General features: G+C 44.6%; 1 long non-coding RNA gene across 7 annotated transcripts in view; it reads right to left on the reverse strand.

Annotated features, from left to right (window-relative positions):
• Positions 1-21,008, reverse strand: part of LOC119510255 — a 32,693-nt gene extending 11,685 nt beyond the window's left edge. For 3 of the 7 annotated variants that reach the window (XR_005211857.1, XR_005211851.1, XR_005211852.1), the window contains exon 1: positions 16,635-20,963. This is a non-coding gene — a long non-coding RNA (uncharacterized LOC119510255). The other 4 variants (XR_005211855.1, XR_005211858.1, XR_005211854.1 and 1 more) reach the window with 4 other exon arrangements.
• Between the last annotated feature and the right edge of the window lie 4,377 nt (positions 21,009-25,385).

Here is a 25,385-nt window from a genome sequence, read left to right on the forward strand (position 1 = left end):
AAATAACAAATACTGTAAAAAAATTATTCGGAAAGATGAATAACAAAACAAACTACTAAACAGTACAATAGAGGCAGGAATGGGTGTGTTTTTCCTACAGATAGTGACCAGATTGGCCTTTTTGTTTGCCAAGCACATGAAGAGTTCCCAGTTGTCCCGATGCAGTGGTGTGAGAAACCTCTTGTGACCCAGTGCAGTCTGGAGAAGCTTGAGAGCTTTGGTGTCAGAAGTTGTTCCCCAGAAGAGAAGGAGGCGAATCAATCTGAATAATTAGGGTCAGCTGGTCTCCCAACAAGGTTGGGAAGATGGACACCACACCCACCCCACCCCACCCCACCCCACACACACACCTTTTAGAGAGAACTACTCCCAAGTTTCTTAGTTAAACATGGCAAGTAGCAGTTTGGGCTTCTCTTAAGTTGAGGTTGAAGAAATAAGCAATGTGACAGTAGTTTTTGCACTGTATATTGCAGAGACTTTATCGAAACACAGAAAACTCAGTTTGGGAAAAATATGATTTAGAGAATTATCTAGATGAGACAATCAATGTTTCTTGCAAGGCAGGGCTAACCCCTATATCATAAAAATACAGAATAGGCAGCCAGGAGAGAGAAAGCATAGGTGTGTGTATGTGTGTGTGCATATGATTAGAATACAATGTTCAACAAATAAAGGAAAGAGAAAAATTTCTCAAAAATTTGTGTTGGTTATGAATTCGGGAAAAAAATAATTTTGAGTTTCTCCTTAGGCCATATACCAAATAAACTTCTAAATGGATACAGAGACGTATATTAAAATACTAAATTCCAATTAAAGAAATAAACAAACATAACACTGAATATCAAATATGTAAATTAGAAGTAGTAAAAGAAATCACAAATAATAGATCATCAAACTTAATTACATACCATTAAAGTTTTTGCTTGTTGAAAGAAACCAAAATAAAAAGGCAGGTGAGAAAAGAAATGCTTCTGTAAATATATCTTTCAAAAAAGCAAAGAGATAATGTTTTTGTTCTGTGAAGAACAAAAGAACATCAATAGAAAAGGAAAACAAAAGTTGATGAATAAGAATGTTCTCGAAAGAATAAAAGGTATTCTATTCTATTATTCTATTTATCATTATTATATAACATTTAACAATGATTACTGCCTGGAATTGTGCTAAGTGCTGGACATACATTACTCTGAGGCCTTCTTGTAAAAACTCCTTGATGATAGATTCAACTACTAATAAATAATCAAAATTAAAAATCAGATATGAAAATTTCTGGTAAAGGATTGCTGGTGGTTATTTAATCTATTTAAATAAAAACTGGAACTAAACAATTGTGTAATTTAAAGACCAGAATGTAAATTTTATAAGCCTTAACCTAGTAGAAATAATATAACCAACAAAAATAAAGATGTAGAGGAAACAGATGGAAAAAAAGTAAGAGTACTAATTTTTTTTTTTTATCTTCCATAGCTGAGTGTTGACTGATAAAATATCTTTAAAATGTTTAATGTAATTTAAAGCTAACTTGCACCTTTTAATACTTCCATAAGCTGCTGGGCAATAATCTCAATATCAGACAAATTATAATTTCAGGTCAAAAGCATTTAACACAACAGATGGTGTGATGATAAAAGATACAAGCCATGATGACACTATAATTGTCATGTTGCTGTCACCAAATAATATAGCAACCAAATCAAACCTTCCTATCATAACACAATGAAAACTTAAGTCAAATACAGTATGAATTAAATATGAATATGTTTCTTTTAAATGTTACAGATTAAGTAGGTAAAAGATAAGCAAGGAATGATTTAATTGAGGATAGTGTGTGTGTGTGTGTGTGTGTGTGTGTGTGTGTGTGTGTGTGTACCTTTCTCATATGCAAGGACCTTTTACAATATTGATCACATCCTTTGGCAAAGAGAAAACTTTGTCAAATTCCAGCATTCAGAAATTTACAAGCCACATTCTCTGACCATGATCCAATGACATTAGAAATCAACAAGTAAAGTATCATCATAAAAACTGAGTTCTTGAAAATTAAGAACACCTCCTGAGCTTGATTAAAAAAGGAAATCAAAATTAAAAAATTATTTAGAGAATGCCACAAAGAAGAAAGGAACCCAATCTGCTGATGTGGGAATATAATATTCGGGAGACAGTATTGTCTGATGGTGAATGAGATTGCCTGGAGCTGTGTGATTCTAGGAAAATTACTTAACCTCTCTGTGCCTCTGTGTTCTCAGCTGCAGAATGTTAATAACAATGCTTTTCCCACAGGGATGTGGTGACGATTAAAAGGGAATACACATGAAACACCCAGGACTCTGGCACATAACTCAGTATCCCTGAGTGATGTGTGTCTCGCTATCATCTTCATTTCTCCTTCCCCTGACCTTCCCTCATTCCTCTCCTTTCTCGTTTTTTTTAATTCTCTGCAATGTTTCTGTTACTTTCATAATAAAAGTACATTAAAATGTCTAATATATCTATTTCATTGCTCATCATATTATTAATGAAATTAAAAGGAAAAAAGTCTTCTGCAAAATCATAAATATAATCATCCCTTAGGTTGGGATAATCTGATATTCATCCTCCTTTCTGCTGATGGGGTGAGTCGGGGTGGGGGGTAGGGTAAAATCAGTGCAGACCAGTGTCTGTGTGATCTCTGGCTATTTCAAAACGAACAAAAGTCCCCTCCAAGGCCCAGCCAGCTTCAGAGACAGCTGCCCACTGGGCCCACCAAAATCTTTACAAATAGAGCTACAGTTTTCTGTGCTTGGGGGAAAGGTGGAGCAGGGTAGAAAGCAAAAATAGCCTGTGAGATTTCTGGCTTTTATTTCCAAAAGCCGAGTCTCAGCAGAAGCAAGAGAAGTATTTGTGTAGACTTGTACCGAACCTCGCGTGCCCATGCCCCTGAGGGGGGCAGTAAAAGGCAGCCCTTGACCAGGGGTCTCGAGAAAGCCAGCGGCAGACAGCATCCCGGAAACCGGAGAACTCCCGAGGAAGGGCTGGCTCTGAGGCACACGGAGGCCGGGGCCGCCTAGGCAGCCCCTCAGAGGACCCCATGACCAAGGGGCACGTGGCACAAAGCGGAGCCACAGGACCGCGAGGCTGTGCCAGCGAAAAGGCTGGCGTCACAGCCGTAGCTGGCCCTGAGGACAGATCATTCCAGGATCCACCCACATGGGCACCCGCGACCAGACACGGATCCTGGGGAAGCCCTGGGGTCTCAGCAGGAAACCCCGGGAAAGAGCGAGCGCAATTTCCCAGTTAGTTAACCAACAGAACGAAGGCCCAAAATGAAACTGGTTTGGGAAAATGAAGTAATAGTTTCTTGCACACCAGAGTCTGCGCTTGCCGCGGTACTCTTCCTGATCTTCAGGCATTGCTTTTGCATCTGGGCCCACATGACGTGCTACCCGGTCTGGATGCGAATTCAGTCTCCTCCAGACTCCAGACTCAGCACTCGCTCAACAGTGATCATCACCGGGTAGGGATTTCTCTCCAACTTTCTAGGAGATAGACCTTGGAGATGTTAAGTTCCATTTTGTTGCCCTGGGCTATGCTACTTCTGATCCTCTTAGCAAGTAAAACCACCTCTGAAATGCTTCCATTCCCCACCCTTCCCTTCTCCCACTTCACAGATGAGGAAACTGAGGCTCAAGGGTGGACCTGATGCTACTAAGGCCACACCACCGGACACAATGGAACTAGCCTTCCAGTGGGGGTGGTCTCTCAGACGCAGGCAGGCTGCTGCTCTCAGCTGCTGCACCAAGGCCCAGCGTGGCTGCTGTTCAGGAAACTTCTCCAAAGACAGGACCCCAAGCCCTTAATATTTGCAAGGTTTACTGCTGATCCCCTGAGAGTAACCCGTATGTTGAACAGGCAAAGCTCATGAGATAAAATCACAAAACAGCTTTATCCCAGCACTCCTTTTATCTTTTTAGTGCAATTACAATATTGTATAAGTCAATATCATGCATCTTGAACCTTCTCTCACTCTCTTTAAAAAAAATCAAGATGTAAACTCTCCTCCATATCCTCCAGGCTCCTCCCAGGGCTTGGCATGTTGTATATGCTCCATAAACGTTTGTTGACTATAATTCCAATGCTGCATAATTGCTACATTAACAATAAAATAGCAAAATAATGATATTATCAGTAACATCTACAACTTGCTATACAAGGCACATTATATGTGCCATCTCTATTGCAATGGCCTTCCCCAGTCATCATCACAGACATTTTACAGATGAGAAGATTTGAGTCCAAAGAGGTAAAAAGAACTTACTCAAGATTACACATCCAGCGGGTTTCAAATCCGCATTCTTTCTGAACCCAAATTAAAACCACACAACGTAAAATGGCCATTGTTTGCCCCTAGCTACAACTGCCTACTGCCCTTTAAATTTGCTCAGTGAGAGTAGTCATTTCATGTGCCCTCTGGAATAAATTCACAGGATTTTCCTGCTCATTCTTGGTTAGTATAAAGCCCTTTAGTCATTGAAATTCACAAAACTCTGTCTTAATTGAGAAATTAGAAGGTCTAGTTCTATATAATAATCAACACAGTCTTTATTTGAAAATAAGTCATATCCTCTCCTTCTGCTAGGGTTTGCTGCTGGTGCAAAGTTTCTCTCTTCTCACTTACCTCCTCCCTCACTTGCTAGCTACTGTTTCTTTCCATTTCTTTTAATTTGTGAATATGGAAATTTCCAAGTATACACAAATGTAAAAAGAACGGTATCATAAACCCGGCACTCACCTTCAACAATTGTCAGCTCACCAACTCATGGTCAATGTTTCAACCATCCTCCCACCCGCCATTTCCTGGCTGCCATTTTTGACTCCTCCAATGTCGGCAGAGTACGGGGAAGTAAAGAGAGCAGGAAAAGCCCTTACCTGAGTAGCAGCATTGTAAGTGGTTTTTACCCCCTGGGCCTGGCTAATATTTCCCAGTATTTCTTTAATTGGAAGCTTTGGAGGGCTCTCCAGATACCCCACCTGTAGGCATCTCTTCCCTGCTATTCCCTTGGTGTGAAGAGGCATGTCTCTACTTTGGTGAGCTGTGTAACCTTTCTGCAGCACCTGGGGAAGCTGGTGGTCCACGTCTAGGTCATTTCTGCTGAGGTCCTATAGGTCCTGCAGGCAGCCCAGGATGAAGGTGACCTTAGACCACAGCCCTCGCTTGCAGAGCCCTCATTGCTCAAGGGAAAAACACACATGCAGCCTTTGCTCAATTAAATTCTGGGGGGACAGAGCAGTAGCAACTCAGCTACCTCTCCTTCAGCTGATGCATCTACAGTGAGCCTATCTTTTACCCTTTAGATTTTTCGGCAGGACTCTCAATAAACTCTCATAGTAGTTCCATGGAAGTACCTCCCTCTATGCTTGGTTTTACAACACTTCTCCAAAAAATTTATTTCTCTTTCCCAACCCTTTTATACCTTCAGTGTGGAGAAAAGGTAAAGTGGCCTAAGTCACTTCTACTTCAAGTATGGTCCTGGCAAACTAGATAGGAAGCTTATAAGTCAATGCACTGCTTCCTTTATCAAGAAAGTCTTGCTCTGAAAACAAATTGTCAGCTGAATTAAACAACGAGCTTAGGGATGTAGTTGACTTACAGTCTGGCTCAAGCTCCTTATCTCATCACAGACAGAGAACAAGCAGTTCATGGACTGGCTTACACAGTTCTTGGCCATTCACTTTGGAATTTATCCACACGCAAACATTGGGATGGCATTTGTTGTTCTGCCTCAATCAAAGTTGCGACAGAAAGAGTCTCACTGTAACCACAAAGTATGTAAGGAAAGAGTAAGGACTTGAGCTTACACAGAGAAATTCATTGTAACTCCCCCCTGCCCAAGTAATTACAATGATCCAGATTCCAGAAACCATTTATAGGCATGGTCTCTGGTCCTGCGTTCCTGTTGATCTGCGATGGTCAATTGCAAACCCTGTAAAACATCTGCTTCCATTTTAGAACTGAAACAGACCCTGTGGCCTTCTATCCACAGCCCCTGGTCCTGACCACTTCAGAGCAAGCAGGCCTGATTTCCGGTGCTGTATTTCCTCGCTGAGGGTTTTCTCGCACCAAAGAGTCTACTTTGCCCTTCTACCACCTCATCAAATGCCTGATGAGTTCAGATATGAATGCCCCATCTCCCTCGCCCCTTAGGGGAACACTGTGACGTGCATGCTTTATAGCAGCTCTCAGAGTTTCCCAGCAGAATTAGGCTTCGGTGACTTGTAGCAGTAACTTGCTTAATGACAAAACTTTTACTAGCTTCCTTCCCTTCTCTTTCTTTTCCTTCTGATCCCACCTTTGATAGGGGCTTTGCTGACCATCCCCTACCCACACAACCCCGCCCCCAGCCAAGAGGACTTCACTCCCTTGCCATGAACACACAGGTTGGTCCTATGTTCCAATGGGGAATTGCATCCCTGAGGCCTTCCAGCCTGGTCATGGCTTTGGCTTGGACTCCTCCCTGCCCAAGAAAAATTTGCTTCAGAGAGTTATACACTCCAGGGCTCAGACTCCTTGTCCTGTAAAGTATGGGGAGGTATTTGGAGAGGATAATGTTGTTCCTACAAGCTCTTTCCTCATTCACTAAGGAACTCCTTGAGCCCCTGAGGTCTGAATGGCCCCAGTCACTCAGAGTTGTTAGAATGGGACTCCATGGGGCCAGAGCATGGGGCAGAGCCACCCAGGAATGGGGCTCCTGACAACCAGCCAGCATGGCAGGACCAACAAGGCACAAACTCACATCCACAGCCTGTGAGCTCTCCAAAGTGAAAAGCCTTCCAGGACGGCTGTGACTTTGGGAGAGGAGCTCGTCCAGGGGCCTACAGTGTTGTTGCAGCTTGGCAATTAGGAGGCCCTGGCAGGGACATTAGGGAGAAGATGCTGCATTTGCTTGCTTGTCCTGTATATATTTCATCAACATATATTAAGGGCAAACTATGGGCAGAGGGCCATTAGTAATAAGACTAGAAGAGGCACATCGCTGGCCATGATCTTTCAGAGGGGGTTCAAGGAGGACAGTAGGAAACTGCTCACAAAACTTCTCCTGGACTTGTTTTTTCTACTATCCATTGTCAAGATCGCTCGTTGCTGATCCCCAATTTCAAATTGACCCTTGAATTCTGGCTCTCAATCCCCTATTTCTGGGGTGATGAGTCAAATCCAACAGCATATTAAAAAAGTTATACATCATGATCAGGTGGGTTTTATCCAAGGCATGCAAGGGTAGTTCAACACAAGAAAATCAATTAATGTAATACACCACATTAGTAAATTGAAGGGGGAAAAAAAAACACATGATCATCTTCATTGACACAAAAAAGGCATTTAACAAAATCTAGCACCCTTTCCTGATAAAAACACTTCAAAAGATAGGAATAGAAGGAAACTTTCTCAACATGATAAAGGGCATATATGAAAAACCCACAGCTAACATCATACTCAATGGTGAAAGACTGAAAGCTTTCCCTCTAAGATCTGGAACCAAACAAGGATGCCCACCATCACTGCTGTTATTCAACATTGTTCTAGATGTTGTAGCTAGAGCAATTAGGCAAGAAAAAGAAATAAAAGGCATCCAAATTGGAAAGAAAGAAGTGAAACTTTCACTATTTGTGGATGACATGATTCTATATATAGAAAGTCCCAAAAAATCTACAACAAAGCTACTAAAGCTAATAAACAAGTTCAACAAAGTGGCAGGATACAAGATCAACATGCAGTGGTGTTTCTATACACTAGTAATGAGCAATCTGAGAAGGAAATCAAGAAATATTTCCATCTATAATAGCAACTACAAGAATCAAATATCTAGGAATAAATTTAACCAAGGATATGAAGGACTTGTACACATAAAACTACAAAACATTTCTAAAAGAAATCAAAGAAAACCTAAATAAATGGGAAGACTTGCCATATATCATTAAAATGCCAATTCTACCCAAATTGATTTATGGACTCAATGCAATCCTAATTAAAAGTCCAACAGCCTACTTTCCAGAAAAGGAAAAGCCAATTATCATATTTATTTGGAAGGGTAAGGGACCCTGAATAGTCAAAAAATCTTGAAAAAGAAGAGCAAAGTTGGAGGATATACACTTCTTGACTTTAAAGCATCTTACATAGTTACAGTGCTCAAAACAGCATGGTACTGGCATAAAGCTAGATATATTGACTAATGAAATTGAATTGATAGTTCAGAAATAGACCCTCACATCTATGATCAATTGATGAGTCAACAAGTTCACTTAAATGACAGAATAATCTTTTCAACAACTGGTGCTGGGAGAACTGCATATCCATATGCAAAAGAATGAAAGAGAACCCCTATCTCACACCTTATACAAAAATTAACTCAAAATGGATCAAAGACCTAAATATAAGAACCAGGACTATAAATCTCCCCGAAGAAAATGCAGGGAAGCATTTTCAGGATCTTGCGGTAGGCAATGGTTTCATAGACTTTTCAACCAAAGCACAAGCAATGAAAGAAAAAATAGATAAATGGGACCTCCTCAAAATTAAAAATGCTGTGCTTCAAAGGACTTTGCCAAGAAAGTGAAAAGGGAATCTATTCAGTGGGAGAAAATATTTGGAAACCACACATCCAAAAATGGTTTAATATCCAGATTATAGAAATAAGTCCTACAACTCAACAACAAAAAGATAAAGAACCCACTTTAAAAGTAGGCAAAATATTTGAATAGACACTTTTCCAAAGAGGAAAGGCAAATGACTAAAAAGAAAATAAAAAGATGCTCAACATCACCAGCTATTAAGGAAATGCAAATCAAAATGACAATGAGATATCATTTTATACCTACTAGAATGGCTACTATTAAAGAAAAAAAAAAACAGAAAACTACAGTGTTGGAGAGGATATGGAAAAATAAGAACATATATTCACAGTTGGTGGGAATGTAAAATGGTGCAGCCACTGTGAACGACAGTTTGTCCATTCCTTGGGAAGCTAAGGACAGAATTGCCATATGATCCGGCAATCATACTGCTAGGTATGTACTCAAAAGAACTGAAAGCAGGGACTCGAAAAGACATTTGCACACTGATGTTCACAGCAGCATTATTCACCCATCAACTGATGAGTGGATAAACAAAATGTGGTCTATACACACAATGGAATATTATTCAGCTGTAAGAAGGAATAAAGTCCTGAAGCATGCAACAGACAACATGGATGAACCTTGAGAATATTATGTTGAGTGAAATAAGCCAGACACAAAAGGACAAATATAGTATGATCTCACTGATATGAACTAATTAAAATAAGCAAACTCAAAAGAGTTAGAATCTAGAATATAGATTATCAGGGGATAGAATAGGGGGTAGAGAAAGGGGAGCTAATGCTTAATTTGTGCAGAACTTCTATTTAGGTTGATTGAAAATATCTGATAATGGACAATAGTGATACTGGTACATTACTGTGAGTGTAATTAACAGCACTGAATTATGTTGGTGAATGTGGTTGAAAGGAGGAATTTTGGGCCATGTATGTTACAAGAAGGAACGTTAGAAGATAAAACATGGGACTGTATAACACAATAAAACCTGTTGTGGGTGATGGTCTGTGGTTAACACTACAAATGTAAGAATGCTCTTTCATGAATTATAACAAATATATGACACTATTTCAAGGTGTTAATAATAAGATGATATATGGGGAAAAAATACACCTAATATAAACTATGGACTATAGTTAACAGTAATGTTTTAATATTCTTGCTGAGTTTGTAACAAAGGGACCACACTAATGCAAAGTGTCAATATAGGTGGTATATGGGAACACTGTATTTTTTAGATGACTTTTCTGTAACCCTACAACCTTTCTAATTTAAAAAAAAAATAATAATTTTTTTAAAAAACTATTATGCTAAGTGAAAGAACCAGCAGAGTACTACATATTGCATGATTACATTTATATAAAATGTAAATACAAATAAAAATATAGAGACAGAATTAGATTAATGGTTTGTAGGGCTGAGAAAGGGTAGAAAAATTGAGAGGTGAATGCTAAGGGGTATGGGGTTTTTCTTTTGGAGTAACGAAAATGTTTTAGAATTGATTGTGGTGAATGCACAACTCTGATTATACTAAAAGCCACTGATTCTATATGTTGGATGGATAATATGGTATGTGAATATATCTCAATAAAACTGCTTTTAAAAAATGAAAGGGATTGAGTCATATTTGAGCAAATTATATGTTTGCATTATATAGTTATTATATATAATAGTTGTAGCAATAGTAGTTATACCAATTATATAACGTTACACTTCTAACATTACATATAAAATTCATCGCAAGCCGCAGCTGATCTCTTAGAAAGTTCTGCCAGCAGTGGCTTCAGAATAGATCCAGAATCCCTCCACTCTCTCGGTGTCCGCCCCACCCACCCTCACGGTGCTTGTCCATAGCCCCTCACTCCCTGCTCCCACCATTGCCCAATGGGAGCCTTTCCTCGCCAGGTTTTATTTTAAAAATAAAACTTTTACTCTTTGCCTAGAGGCACAGACATTGGCCTTCCTATTTTTTCCCAGCGTCCTAAATAGACCTCCAAGGTTCTTTCCGGCGCCACCAGAAATCCACAGCAGCACAGACCCAGCTCCCCAACCCTAAGCTCTGTTTACACTCCTCGATGCTTTCTGATGAACATTACAGTGGTCAGAAGCTAAAAGGGGCACAGATGTGCAGGTATCACTGTTGACTTTTCCCTCCTCGGGTGGAGCTGGCTGCCAAATGGTGCGGCCGCAGAACAGGCTGAAGGGCGCGGCCGGCCCCGCAGGGCTTCCCCTGATCCCGCCTCCCCGGCCGCGCGGTCTGCTCCTGCCCTTCGTATTCTTAGACCCGGAGCTGTTCCCGAAGAGAAAATAAAAGCAAATAGATTTCAAACGGCTGCTGTTGATCTCAGTCATTTCTGAACGCTGCCATAGCAACCAATGGGAGCTTGACTGTCGCTGCCTTTTCTTCCTCCCCACGCCCTCCCCCACCTCGTCGTGGGGTCCCAGGGTGAGAGCCCCTGGTAGCGTCACCCGTCCCGGGGCCCTGAGCCAGGCTTTGGGGAGCAGTTTCCCAGGCTTTGCCCAAGTGGCCCATTAACTGACAGATCAGGCTCTTGTTTAGTCCCCAAATGACGGATAACACCAGTCATTGTTACACACTGTTGAAAACACATGGACACAAAAAGGAAAGGGACCTACAAAATTTTAAAGAAAGAAACTTGTATAGCATGGACTCTTCTGCTTCACTCTGAGTGTTGGGGGACTCCACAGCAGCCCTTGCAGTGAAATAAAAGAAATCTGAATTGGGGAGCCCGGGCCACTTCCCCTCCAGGTTCCTCAGGCTCCTGGTGTACCCCAGACCCACCCATCCCACCAGGGACCTGGCTTCCTGCTCAGTCCAGTGCTGTCATTTCTTTCCTCCATTAAGGGTCCCAAAAAGAATCAGACTGAACTCGCGCATGCTGGGTTATATGTGACAAACAGTCGATCACAGGCTTGGCGGAGTAAAGGCTTAAACTCAGTTCAGGTGGGCTCTGGAGCACTGAGGTGGCAAAGCTGGGAACCCAGCCCCACAAGCAGCGTAGAATCTAATAACCATGCAAACAATGAGAACAGCACAAATAAGATTCCAGAACTCATGGATACAAGCCAGACTCTCACACAGGCACAGTCGAAGCACACTTGTCCATGAGCATGAGACAGTTAAACAGCCAACCCCTCAGCTGCTGCTGGAAAGCCTGGTTGATGACAGAACGAAGGGAACAGTTTTATGGGAAATGACTTCTAGGTAATAGGTAGCAAGTTCTGAGTTGTTGCATTTCCACCAGAAGCAGGGCAGTCAGTACATAAATCCCTCACACACCTGCAACACTGGGAGAAGGTGTTTGTGGCAGGCAGCCGCTGTGGCCATTCATTGCTGACCAAGTTCTGGAGGAAAGGCTCTTGCAGTGGTCTGGATCCCTGCAGCAAAAAATAGCCCCAGAAGCAGCTGAGCCTGCAGAAATGGGGTTCATGGCAAACACAGCAGTGGGCTCCCTGGGTCAGCCCAGGTTCGTCCACAGCCAAGATCTCTCCAGCCCCTCGCTTCTCGCCTCACCTCGGACCCCTCTCATCTCAGGGGAAATCCTTCTCCCTGTTTGTTCCGGCCAACACATGCTCCTCTCTCCCCTGTGAGGCAAAGACCTTTGGAAATAGCCATCAATATTGGATAACTTTTTCTGCTTTTGGTTCTACTTCATCCTTGGTGATCAGAGCCCAAGCATCTTGCTTGGATGTGGGAAAGGGGCAAAGAAACCGGATTACCATAGCAAAGCATTCTATACCCTTAGACTCGCATGTGAGAATCATTCCAGTGGCCTGAGTGACACTTACCCTCTCTGATTCCCAGGTTTTCCAGCTCATACCACCAGGGCCAGAGGCCTGACGAAGTTTCTTCCCAAACATGTATATATCCTTTTGTAGATTATGCAAATTTAATGTGTAATTAATGATAAAAATGAATGTTTATTGAATACTGATCCAAATAGTGATTCCAAATAGTGACAAATTGCTCACTGCCTTTCGTGAGGGAGGCACTGTTATTGCCCTCATTTTAGAAAGGAAGTTGAGCTGACAGAGAGAGGCAAGTAAGTTGCTCAAGGCCACACAGCTTGGAATTGGTGGAGTCAAGATTCGAAGTCAGGTCGTCTGAGTACAGGGCCAGATGGCCTCCACCACCAGGTGTCACTCCCTGACCCGTTCAGGGTCCCGGTTTCGATGAGATGATAATGCAGAGGCCAGTCAGTGCCTGCCTTCCTGGTGCCACCCGGCTCCCTCAGGCCACTGAGAGTCAGCTGGCTAGAGAGATGGCCTCGCCCAGGCCCAGGAAGAGAAGGGAAGAGCCAGGACCGGCTCCAGCTAGGTCACACGGGCACAGACTTGCTGGTTGTTAGATATTTTAAATACCTCTGAGCTGGTTGGCAAAAAAACTACTGCCCCAAGCCACCCTCCCCCTGGCCTGGGTGCTCAGACTTCTCCCTGAAAAATGCCCCTCCCCAACCATGCAATTAATCTAGCAATTAAAGGGGTAACCCCTGGCCTGGCAAAGGGCCTCCAGGAGGGGCCTATTGTTCTGGCAGGTGGGGCACAGAGAGGTTGTTCCATTTGTTCTATCAGCCCTGCATCTGGGTCTGCTGCTCTGTCCCAAATCAGATAGAGGGAGTGACAGAGGAGACAGGGGCCCTCAGCGGCCTTCTGAGTGCCCAGCCAAACCTCCTTCCCTGCCCTGGCCCTTATGTGGCCCACTGTGGTCTCCAGTCCCTGGTTTTCTCAGCCCAGGCTGGTTCAGTGTGCTCTTGGGTGGTTCCCAGCAGCCCTTTCCTCACAGCTGGACCCTGCTTCCGTTTCCCACGCGTAAACCAAGATGGGTGCACTCACACCCACCCCCCGCCCTCTCACATCAGCTCTTCAGAGTTGCCCTGAGCACTGGTGGCTCGGAGAGCAGGTCCCTCTCTGGAAGGGGGGGCACCCTGTGGCCCTGGTTGATGCCCTCCAGTCACAGGTGTACACTCTCCCACTCCCCACTCCCTGCTAGAAGCTCTTTTTTCCCATTTAAGTCCAACTCAGCATTTACTGGGAACCTACTGCATGTTGGGTATTGGTGTTACATGAACCTAGTTTTAACAATTGTGCTGTGCACAGCTGACTATAACAACAGCCACTAAGATATAATAGCTACATGTCAGGTGCTGTTCTGAGGGCTTTATGTTTAACTTACTCCTCATAATAAACCCATGGGATAAAAACCACTACCATCCCCATTTTACAGAGGAGAACTCTGAGGCACAGAGGAGTTAAGAAGCTTGCTCAAGTCACACAGCAAGTCCTAGAGGTGTCAAGATTCGATTCCATCATCTGTGCCTGCAACTGCCACGCTCTGCTGACACTGTGTAGTGCAAAGAGATGAGTACCAGGATGAAAAAGACCGGAAGGGCTCCCAAGCCCTCTAGACACATTAATTCAATTTCAAGTGGTTCTATTTAGGAAAATGCTTATAATTGATTGGCTTATGCCAAGACTTTCCACATCTCAGTGTCAGCCTCACAGGAAATGGAATTGAGCAGTTGCTGGGGGGATGCTCCTCTCACCCCACTCCGGAGACAGCTCCAGGCTGCGAGGGGCAAGCACAGCATTCTAGCTGGCTCGGGAGCTCTGCCCACCACTCACCCCTGCCAGTGAGCCCAGGGGCCATGCCAAAGCTCTCCTTCTCTCCTGCAAATCCACACATCCGGGTCAACTTTTCCAGGTAAGGACAAGAATGCTCTTTCTCAATTCCCAGAAAAGAAGGGGCAGGAGCCCTGTAGACTGGGAAGGAGAAGGCCTCAAGCAGACCAGACACTTTCTGGCCATTACTGGCTCTCCTTGGATAACCAGCTGGATGGCGCCACCTGCTGGAGAAACAGAAAGTCTCCTCTCTGGCCACAGCACCAGCGACCCCCGCTTCCTGGGGCCACCCCTCCTGTATCCCCCGCCCGTCTCCTCCCTCCACCCCGACACTAGTGAAGGAGGAGAGCTTTGCCTTCTGCAGAAAGCCCGTGCTGTGGGCATGCATATCTGCATCTGGATCTTCCGTGAGATCAATCAGTAGCAGGATTGTCCATTTCCTTATCTGTGCTGCTCTCACTCGTTCTCTCTTCAGGGCTCTAACCACCCCCTCCCAGGTAGTCCTCACCGTCATCCTTTGGTAAGGCGTGCTAAGTACTTAAACTCTTTAAGCATCTCTTTCCTCATCTGTTAGGCTGACGCAGGCTGTTGTGCACAAGCGGATGCATCTGTTGTAGGTTCTTAGTGAGACAGAGAAGGGGGCTAGTGATTATTGGACACCTGCCTAAGTAAGCGCATGCTGTACCCACATCACAGCAGACTGTGACAATTGGGAAACGTATATCAGAAGATAATCTCAAGTTCTCAAATACTATGGGAGCACACAACTTCCTCTATGACGGCTACAGGAAAACAGCCCTTTTGAGATGGAGTTCTGGGCAGTTCCATAAACTTCCCACTTAATGAGATTTCACAAAACCTCTGAAACATAATAAATTCCTACACAGCACTGACTCTCAGAGCCTTAACAGAAACAGGGATATTATCCCTGAAACGCCAACATCTACATTATTTCATTTAATGAACACTGGTTGTTTTTTTTTCCCTGCCTTTTTTCTCTTGCTGCTCGTTCCCTATAAGCCTGTTCTTTTCCATCATAGTAAAATAAAATCAGCTGCTGCTCCATGGGATCAAGAGGTGTGGACCCACCTGGGAAGGACCGGCGGGCAGAGGGGCAGGGCTCCCACCTAAAGCAGGCAGGGCCTGGCAGGGACTGACACATCCGTCTTCCACCAAAGCACCAGGCTCCCTGTGGGCAGTGAACTGAGTGGACTCAAATCATCCACACTGCACAGTCCACACTGAGCCCCCCAGAGAAGACTGCCTGAATCTCTGCTTCTCCCCGTCCTCATGGAGAGGCACCAAGTCCTCCCAGCGGAGGAAACGACTCATCGACCACCATGCCCAGCTCAGGGGTTACGGAAGGGCAGGGCCACTCCTCCGTGGGCTCTAAAGAGAGGCTCAAGTTTACGATGGCCTGAGAGTCTCATAACAGAAACATTTGTTTCTCAATCTGCTCTGGGGTTGCTGAAGTAAATTCCCTCTAAAACTGAGAACTGCTCATCCATCTGCTTGATGGCAACTTCCCTGGAGGCAAAGAGAGCAGGGACTCAGGCAGCTGCAGCCGGTCAGGTCAGAGCTGGGGTGGGAGGCTGCTGTGATGACTCCTTGCAGGCAAGGTGGCCATTTTTCTGACCCAAAATATGATTTTTTTAAAGTTGGTTCTCATTTATGAATTTATGTATATGAAAAATTTTATAAAGATTTTAATATAATCATATTTAATTGTGCATTTAATAGATTTTCTATGGAAAATGGTATCATTTCATAAAAAAATTAAAATAATTCAGAAACTTGTATCATTGAAATAAAGTGTTTCGGGTCTCAGTGTGAGCCTGAGCTGGGATCCTGTCAGAGAGATTGGTAAACTGAGACTGCAGACTTCCTGGGAAAGAATGCCTGCTCAGTACACGGTTGACCCAGGAACAGAAGATCATACAGACATTGTACAATCGGCCCGAGACCAGACCCAGGAACTTGTATCTGACTCCTAAAGAGAACAAGAATCAAATCAGACAGCAGCCTTCCCCTAACAGCTCTGAAGACCCAGCATTGGCGGCACCTACCTTGGCCCTGAGGCAGGTTGGACTCAAAGTATTAACGGATCTGTTTCCTGTGTACTTCCCCTCCCTTCTCACGGATGCCCTGGGGGTATCCCAAGCAGAAACAAAGACTCCAAGACACAGATGCCCGCCTAAGGACACTGCAGTTCTCCGGTGTGTTTCTACCAAAGCAGGTGTGTTTAGGTGGAGATGGGAGCCCAAAGCACAGACCTTATCCCTGACCAAGGTGGAATGTCCTTAGGAGCCAGGGCAGTGGTGGGCCCAGCCCTAGGGTTAAAATATATAATGGGGCAACCGAAAGAGGAGGAAGCCCCCAGCCCATTTTACCACAATGCAACGCTCTGCTGGCATCATGAGGTCTCACAATAGACGGCAGTATCTGGCAGGGGTCTGCAGCACCAGAAGGAGACGCTGGTTCACAGTGGGCAGAGAAGCAGGCAGCTCAGTCAGACGCAGCCACACAGCAGGAGAGACCAGAGCAGATACCTTGGTGAGCATGTGTGGGAAATACCCTGGAACTCCCGGAAGTACCTGGAAGGAGGGCGAGCCTGCACCAGGAGCACGGGCCCTGGGTGAGCGGGGAGGGCAGGGACCCCTGCAATGCAGGAGACTCCTGTTAGCATCCCAACAAGACTGGTGAGGACTGGGCACCCCAGGTTATTGAGGCTTGAAATCAGGATGATCCCAGACATGGCAGAAAAAGCAGCTCTCATTTGGGGACACCTGTCTGCCAAGGCTGTGACGGATCCAATGGGGGAAAACGATGACGGGTGTATCACTAGACTGTGCAAATGAAAAATAGTGTGCAATTTTTAATTCTAGGAAAATAAAAATTGTACAAGAAAGAAAATGTATTCATAGGACCTACTTGACCTGTAGTAAACAGTGTTTTTCATTCAATTGAGAGGATTTTGGTGGATCAGGAGGCTAAAAGGGGGGACAGGAAGTATAGGAGAGCTGACTCCACATCTACCTGACAAGAAGTCAACAGATATTTGCCTAAAACTGGTAAATTAAGAAATACCAGTCTAACCTTGGAACTCAGGAAAATAAAGGTAAATACTAGAAGGAAGGGTTAGAGAATTGGGAGTGCTTGTGTCTAAGGGGTGGCGTTGTGTGGGATGGGGAGCAGTGAGGGGAAGGGACAGCAGGGGTCACGGGGTCCTCCCTCCAGCTCTCCGAGTGGTCTTGGACCTGTGAACTCCCCCCCACCCCCACCGTGGGTCTCAGTTTCCTCACTTGTATCATGATCCTGCTGGCTAAATGACTTCTAGTGGCTATCCAGCTCTGCGGTCCTGGGGTTCTGGCCACGTGGGTTTGTGTGAATGGAGGCACTGTGGGTATCGAGTGTATGAATAAATACATTTTTCACGATCCTAATAGCATGAGTGTCACACAGAACCAGGCCAGCCCAGCCCCAGCACATGTCTCAGAATTGTGCTCGAACTTCCACAGGCATGTCTAGGCAGCCTCAGCCCTTCGCTAACTCTGCCTTCCTCCAAAGCTTAGCTTCCACCCCACCTGCTCCAAAGCTGAGGGACAAGTTGCAAGGAGGCATCTCTGAATGGATGTGGAGCTCTCTGTGGGAACCAATGATCTGGCACTTGACAAACATTGCTCTTGACCACGGATACTAACAATTATCCCACCAGGAGGACAACTTCATCTCTGCAACCTCCTCTTCACACTTCCAGGCACACCCCAACCTCCCCCTGTCCCATTTCCCTTTCTTCCACTCTCACAAACATCCTGTCTGGAGAGCATGATGTAGAATGAATGAGTGAATGAATGAATGGATGGATGGATGGATGAATAAATGAATGACTCTGCTCTAATACTAGTTAGCTCTGTGTGCATTGAACATCTTTACTGTAGTTGAGAATTAAAGAACCTAAGGCAACAAATAGATACAAAGCAGCTAGAAATCTGCTATGCATCCTCCACTCAGAACAAAAATTTCTTGCACAGGTTTCATCTGGAGGCAAAACTCTTGTGGAAACAAGGAAGGTGTTCTCTAAAGAAAACAACTTGAGTTACCACCAAGCAAGGCTGTAATTGCCATGTGGCCAAATGGCCCTTACTATTACTTGTAAGGCAAGTTGGGATGTAAAATGCCGCCATTGATTGGCACTCCAAGAGACAGAAGCTATTGTCAAGACTGAAGCTCTGAGAAGGAAAGAGAAATATTTGTTTAGCACCTACTGTATATCATGAGCTTTTTAATGTATTTTTTTTATTTGATCCTGACAATGACCTTGCAGAGTAGGAATATTCTGATTTACAAATGAGGATACTGGATCTCTAAAAGGCTAAGGTATCTTCTCCTAGTGCATGTCAAAGCTGGGATTCAAATCCAAGGCTCGATCATGACCAAACACAGTCTTTTTCCTTATCTACTTGCGAAAGATATACCTCACACAATTCCAGGTCACTTCCCCCTTGGTCTGGCCAAGGAAGGACAAACAGCTCCGTGTCTGTGCCCAGCTCAGTGTGAAGACTCAACTACATTTTCTAGGCCGAGAGGTGGGCAGAAGGTCATAGTAGATTGTTAGCCAGAAGGGGACTGTGTTGAGAGGGGAACACTGGATGGGAATCCACACAACTGTATTCTTTTTACAAACCAAGAACATAATCACATTATATTAGCTCTCTTCCCTACGAAATGGCTTTTTACCATTTTCATGTATGTTAACTGCATTTAAATGAAGTGATTATTTAACAATTTCTGTGGGCTTTTTGGTATTTGTTTGGGGGTTTGTTTTTTAATTTTGTTTTTGTTGTGACAGTGTTGAATCATCAAAATACTATAAAGCATTTTTCTGGCTCACTAATTGATACACTCCTGCCTAATTGCCTGCTGTTTCATTCCTTCTTTGTTAAAATGACACGAGGTCTTCTGTTCTGTTGCTTCCAAAAAGCAAACGGTGCTGCTTGATTACTTCTCCATCTGCGCCTCCACCAAGATGACAGCACATGCCACAAACACTGCAGATCCTCGGAGGCTGGGCTGGGGCGGGGGGTGGCAAAGGATTGGGGGCGGGGGAGGCAGGCGGGGAAGGACAGTGGCTGCCAACAGAATACCAGAGCTCCCTGCCTTCCTGGAGCATCTTCCTCAATGCCCCTGTCTGACATGAGCTCATAGATCTACTGGCATCCTCAGCTTGTCTTGGGTACCTATTCTCTAAATTGCCAAAGGACTTTTGAAGCTAGTGGGGCCTAGAAGCCCCTGACATTGGCTATAGAGACACCAAATTCAGCCCTACTTGTCCAGCCAGAAACTGCAGCCTTAAACCGACTATCCTCACCCATGCCACAGAATGCCAAGGAAAGGGGGTCCACTAGCATCTGGAACAGATGAGGGTCTAGCCTTGACCCTGCCTGAGTCCCCCAGGCTCCTGTGGATTCTAGAACTGATACTGTTCTTCCAGCCCTGGCCGTGGCGCTCCCTATGGGGTATGAACCAGCCTCGGACTATGTCTGCCTCGGGCTGCCCCAAGCACATCCTGTCTGGCCCTACCCCTGGGCTTCTCCATGAGGCTCTGCCTCTACCAGCTTTACCCAGATCCCAGGATGGGAAATCAAACCTCAGTAGCACTTGACAAGATTAGAACTTCAAAGGAGAGAAAACCAAACTAGGTCAAAACGTTATCTGCCTGACTCTTTGCCCCTCCAGCTTCCACTCTCCACTGCTGAGGCTGAAGGACGCTGCCTCCCAGCTCAGGGAACTTCTACTCTGACATTATATTCCTCTTGGGAGTCAAGAGATGGAGGACTTCTTTCACAATCTGGCTAGAATAATAACCAGTCCCAAGCGTCCACCCAGTGGTGGGGACGTTGGGCGCCTGTTTAGCTTCTAGGGTCTAGGCCCTTCCAGTCTGCCCTATCCCCCTGCCTTCCTGATGTAACTCGGGGGTAGAGCCGCTCTGACAAAGCTGACAGGATTCACCTGTACTGTGACAGTCAGGGTCATAAGCAGCACAGTGCCCTTGAGGCTCTAGGGCAGGACCTTCCTTGTCTGCTGGCCACCTGTCTGCCCTGTCTCAGGTATCAGGGAGTCCAGACAGGAGACAACAGCAGAAGAGGCAGAAGCAGCCTCGAGAGCAGCTGTTGCACTTTTTTTTTTTTTTTTTTTGATCAAAAGGAGCTTTAGTGTCCGGCCTTGCACAGGTGGGCTAAAGCCTAAGAAAATGGTGACAGCCCCGAGTCACGGGAACAGTAGGGCTTATAAAGGATGGCTGGCTGGAAGTTCTTTGTCCAGGAAAAGGGAGGCTGGCAGGTCTAGGTGCAGCTGTTGCACTTTTGATGTCAGAGCAACTTCTGGTGAAAAAAAGATGCTGCCTCTTCCCAGCAGCTGCCATGGGAGGTGGGGACATTACCAGAAACTGTGTCTCTCCCAGCAAGTGTCATTCTCAACCCCCTCCCACCTCCATCCCTTCCACAGGCTCTTACAAGGACCAGAGTTTGGTTGGGAGCCAATATTATGATCCCAGACTTCTGTGTTATAAAAGAGAAAATGTCTGAGGCCCAACAAGGGGAAAGTAGAACCCAAGTCCAAAATGTGAGCCAATCCAGAGTTGGCACCAGAACCCAGGCACTGGGATTCAAACCTGGAGCTATTCTAATTGCAGACATAAATACTTCTGCCCCAGGGTAGAAATAAAGGACTTTACCTGTTAGACCTGGCTTGGCAACAGCACCTGCAGAAAGAGTTAGAGGTTGGGGTTGACCAGAAGGGCCTGTGAGTTAGCACTGTGATATTCCTATTACAAAGTAGCCATTCGGCAAATGTAGACTCAAAGAATGCTTGGGCTAATGTGTCATATACTACACACACACACACACACACACAATTACATACACTCATATACATTTAGCTCAACAAACTTTTGATGCCCAAGTAAAGCAGGTGTCAGCTTTCTGAGCAGAACCTGCATGGAGGACTGTGCTCACCTTAAGAGGAAAATTGGCAAACTAGGGCATTTCCAAAGAAAAGCAACCAAGTTAAACTGACTCAAAATAATAATGTGAGGAATTTTGCTTTAAAGGCTCAGGAGAAGCTTAGTTTACAGAAAAGAAAACTAAACACACATTATAGCTGAACTCTGATAGCTGAAACATAATGCGAAAAAGAGAAAAAAAGTTGTTCAGGGTCATTTCAGAGACCAAAGTTAGATTCAATGAAGAGAAATGAAAGAACTCCTGGAACACTTTAAAAGTTGAAGATTGCATTGCGATGTTGTGAATTTGTCATCGTTTAAGGTGTCCAAGCAGAGATGGGAGACACACAAGGACATGCTGAGGGTTGTCTAGGATAAATTCAGGCAGCAGAGAGGAGTTTGGACTGGATCATGGTTACTCTGCAATATGGTCAGGTCTAAATTCCATACTCTGAAGTTAAGAACGGGAATAGAGGGTGGAGGGAAGACAAGGAAAGTGGAGAGAGCAGCGAGCCCTATGAGACAGGGTCAGAGACGGTAAGTTCACCAGTCTGCATACATTTGGCAATAGGATGATGACCTCTTAAGGTCCTTCCTGTATTAGTCAAGAGTCTTTGGTTGCATGTTATAGAAGCCCACTCTAGTTATTGTAGGTAAACTACAGAAGGTGTTTATTATAAGAATATTATAAGGTATCTCATGACGAGTGGAAAATTGGTGGGACTTTCCTTTCTCTCCTATATCTCCACCTCTCCCTGCACTTCTGCATATTCTCTCTGCAGACCAGAGTTCTTGGATTCTCCAGTCTTAGGTTGATGAGTTTGGACTTTATTCTGAAGTCTCCTCAACTTTGCTTGAGGTTAAGAATTATTCAGAATACTCATTAAAGAAATGAATGGCTGTATTGGTTTGGAATTCTGGGGAAGAGACCTGATATTCTGTTGATTCTTGTTATCAGGGAAGTTTGAGAAATTTTGCAGATGCAATTGGGAGTTCCTGAATGTTCTAAAGCAGAGTGATTACACAAACAGAGTGATGCCTCTGGGAGATGAATTAGGCAGCTCTATGGAAGCCAGCCTGTCAGCATCTAGATGTGAAGCATGTGTTACAATAGCAGGTACAATTGGGGAGTACCTGAGATGGCTTCTAATAGTCATCCCCAATCCCAAATCTATTAGTGCCTTGAATTTTCTGTGCCCTGATGAGACATGCTCAATATTCCTTAATTCAAAATTTATTACTGATGGACTGCTTGTTGTCAGATTCACTGCTAGGTTGCAGGAGACCATAAAGACACAGCCTATTTATAGCCACTTACTTTAGGGATTGGATGTCAGCCACAAAGGTGTAGAAAACAGGGCACTCTTGCTTGGAAACCCACCTCATGCCTCCTGCCATGTGCCCTCTGGCCTGAAGCTAGGCACATGCACCATGGTCCTGCCTTCCCTCGTGATCCACTCCTTTCCAGAAGGATCCCAAAGCCCTCCTCTGAATTAACTCCAGAGTAAATCCCACCTCCAGACACTCCTCCACACGGTCCCAACTCCCATAGAGGGTACAGTTTCAAGTCACACTAACAAACATCCATTGACTATTGAATAAATGTCTTCCCCACACCATGCCCTTCTTGCCCATTCACACTCATCCTCCTGCATCACAATAACCGGGAGGATTTTGTAGCTCTTAAAGGGTTTTCAGCCATATTACGAGTTGGGGCCTCATAGAATCAGCTAGAGGTTCTTAGAGAACAAAATTATATTAATCCTCTTTTTTACAGATGAGGCAACTGAGGCCCAGGGAAGTGAAGCACTTGATCCAGAAAGACTGACATGGTGCTGAATCAAACTTCTTTGCTTCCAGTTGCTGTTCTTTTTCCAACACAACCTCTCTAGGACAGAAGAGAAGTAACCTTGATCGAACACCTACTTCAAACCAGGTGTCTTCTATGCTTTACCCCGTTTACGCTTTACAACAACCCCATGTGTCGGATGCTAGCACCCCTGTTCTATAAAGAAGATAACTGAGATGCACGGAGGTCATCTAACTTGCCAAAGTCACCCAGCAAATAAGTGATGGAGGTAGGATTCAAATTCAAGTCATCCTGAATCTAAAGCTCATGCCTTTACCCTCTCTCCACATTGTCCCCACTATGGAGAAAACTCCATATTCTGTGACTGTCTCATTAAAAATCCAACTTCATATTACTGTGGATAAAGCAATCCTCATCAATAAATAAGCTCCCCAATCAATTAAATAATGAGCAGCAAATGGTGCTTTAATTACCAGACTTCTGCCCAGCTGAGAAGAGCATGATTTGTAGTTGTTCTGGGCTGTTCCTATGAAATGTCACAAAATCACAGCTAAATAACCACAAAATTAACCAAAACAAGTGTGTTAGCTCAAACAGGGGCATCTTGATGTGGGACTGGTTGCTCCTTCCCATCATAAAAACACTTAAAATCACTCAAATTCCAGGAGTTTGGCTGGACTTTGAAAGGGCCACTGCTTAATCATATCTATACAACCTTTATTACAGCACAAATTATACCCACTCCAAATTAGGACTTTGGAGAATTGTTCAGATGGCAATCATGCAGGCTTTCTTCAATCTCCCTTTCTTAATTCTTACTTCCCCACTTGAAGTAGTGGCTTTCCCACGGGAAGAGGATCCACAGAAGGGAGGGGTGAATGGAGCATGAGATCAGTAAGATGTGGCTGGACCACTAATGCAAAGTGTTAATAACAGGAAAACTGCGGGGGTCAGGGAGACGGGGGTATACCGGTGTGCCGGTTTGAATGTATTATGTCCCCCAGAAAAAGCCATATTCTTTGATGCAGTCTTGTGGGGCAGATGTTTTGGTGCTGATTAGATTTGCATGGAAATGAGCCCCACCCAACTGTAGGTGATAAGTCTGATGAGATATTTCCATGGAGGCTTGGCCCCACCCATTCAGGGTGGGCCTTGATCACTGGAGCCATACAAATGAGCTGATGGGCAGAGGGAACTCAGTGCAGCTGTGAGTGAACTTTTGAAGAGGCGCTACAGCCAAGAGGGACACTTTGAAGAAAGCACAGGAGGTGCAGATGAGAGACAGTTTGAAGACGGCCGTTGAAAGCAGACTCTTGCTCCAGAGAAGCTGAGAGAGGACAAATATCCCAAGTGCAACTAAGAGTGACATTTTTGAGAAACTGCAGCCTAGAGAGAAACGTCCTGGGAGAAAGCCATTTTGAAACCAGAACTTCGGAGCAAACGCCAGCCACGTGCCTTCCCAGCTCACAGAGGTTTTCCGGACGCCATTGGCCATCCTCCAGTGAAGGTACCCAATTGCTGATGTGTTACCTTGGACACTTTATGGCCTTAAGACTGTAACTGTGTAACCAAATAAACCCCCTTTTATAAAAGCCAATCCTTCTCTGGTGTTTTGCATTCTGGAAGCATTAGCAAACTAGAACAATGGGAATTCTATACTTCATGCATGATTTTTCTGTAAATCTGTCACTGCTCTAATTTAAACAAATAAATAATTTTTTAAGTGGCTTGGCTTTGGGGTGGAATGATCCAGGAACTTGGTTTGAGGGCCACAGAAACTCCTCCTTTCCAGCCATCAGGCATTGCCTTGCCTCCCTCTTCAAGTCTCTGCCTCTTACTCTTCCCTCCTGTGGGTAAATACCCGTCATTTCCCCCAGACCAACTGTGGACAGCATGTGAGCACACCATCCGCCTAGCCTTGGCTGCTCTTTCACGGGTAGCCCAATAAATCACCCCTCCTACTCCCAGGGCCTGCGTCCTCCAGGGGCTGAGCAGGGCAGAGTGCTCCCACCACCTGGCAGTCCTCTCCTGCATGAGTTTTGCCTGTGGGCTTCCTTCTCTCATCGGTTCCCTCAAGCTCTCCATAATTCAGGGATTCCTCAGGTTTTGTCCAAAGAGAGCTCACCAATCCAGTGAAAAAAGACAAAGAGGAAAAACACACAAGACAAATGGAAAATATGACATGAGATGGCAGGAATAATTTCTAATCTGATGGTAATAACAAAAAATCCAAATGGGTTAAATTTACCAACTTAAAATGAGACTCCCAGATTGGATTAGAGAAAACAATGTCTAACAATTTATTGTCTAAGATAGATACACTTGAAACAA

This window comes from Choloepus didactylus, chromosome 15, assembly GCF_015220235.1.
Source record: "Choloepus didactylus isolate mChoDid1 chromosome 15, mChoDid1.pri, whole genome shotgun sequence".
Lineage (NCBI taxonomy): Eukaryota > Metazoa > Chordata > Mammalia > Pilosa > Megalonychidae > Choloepus > Choloepus didactylus.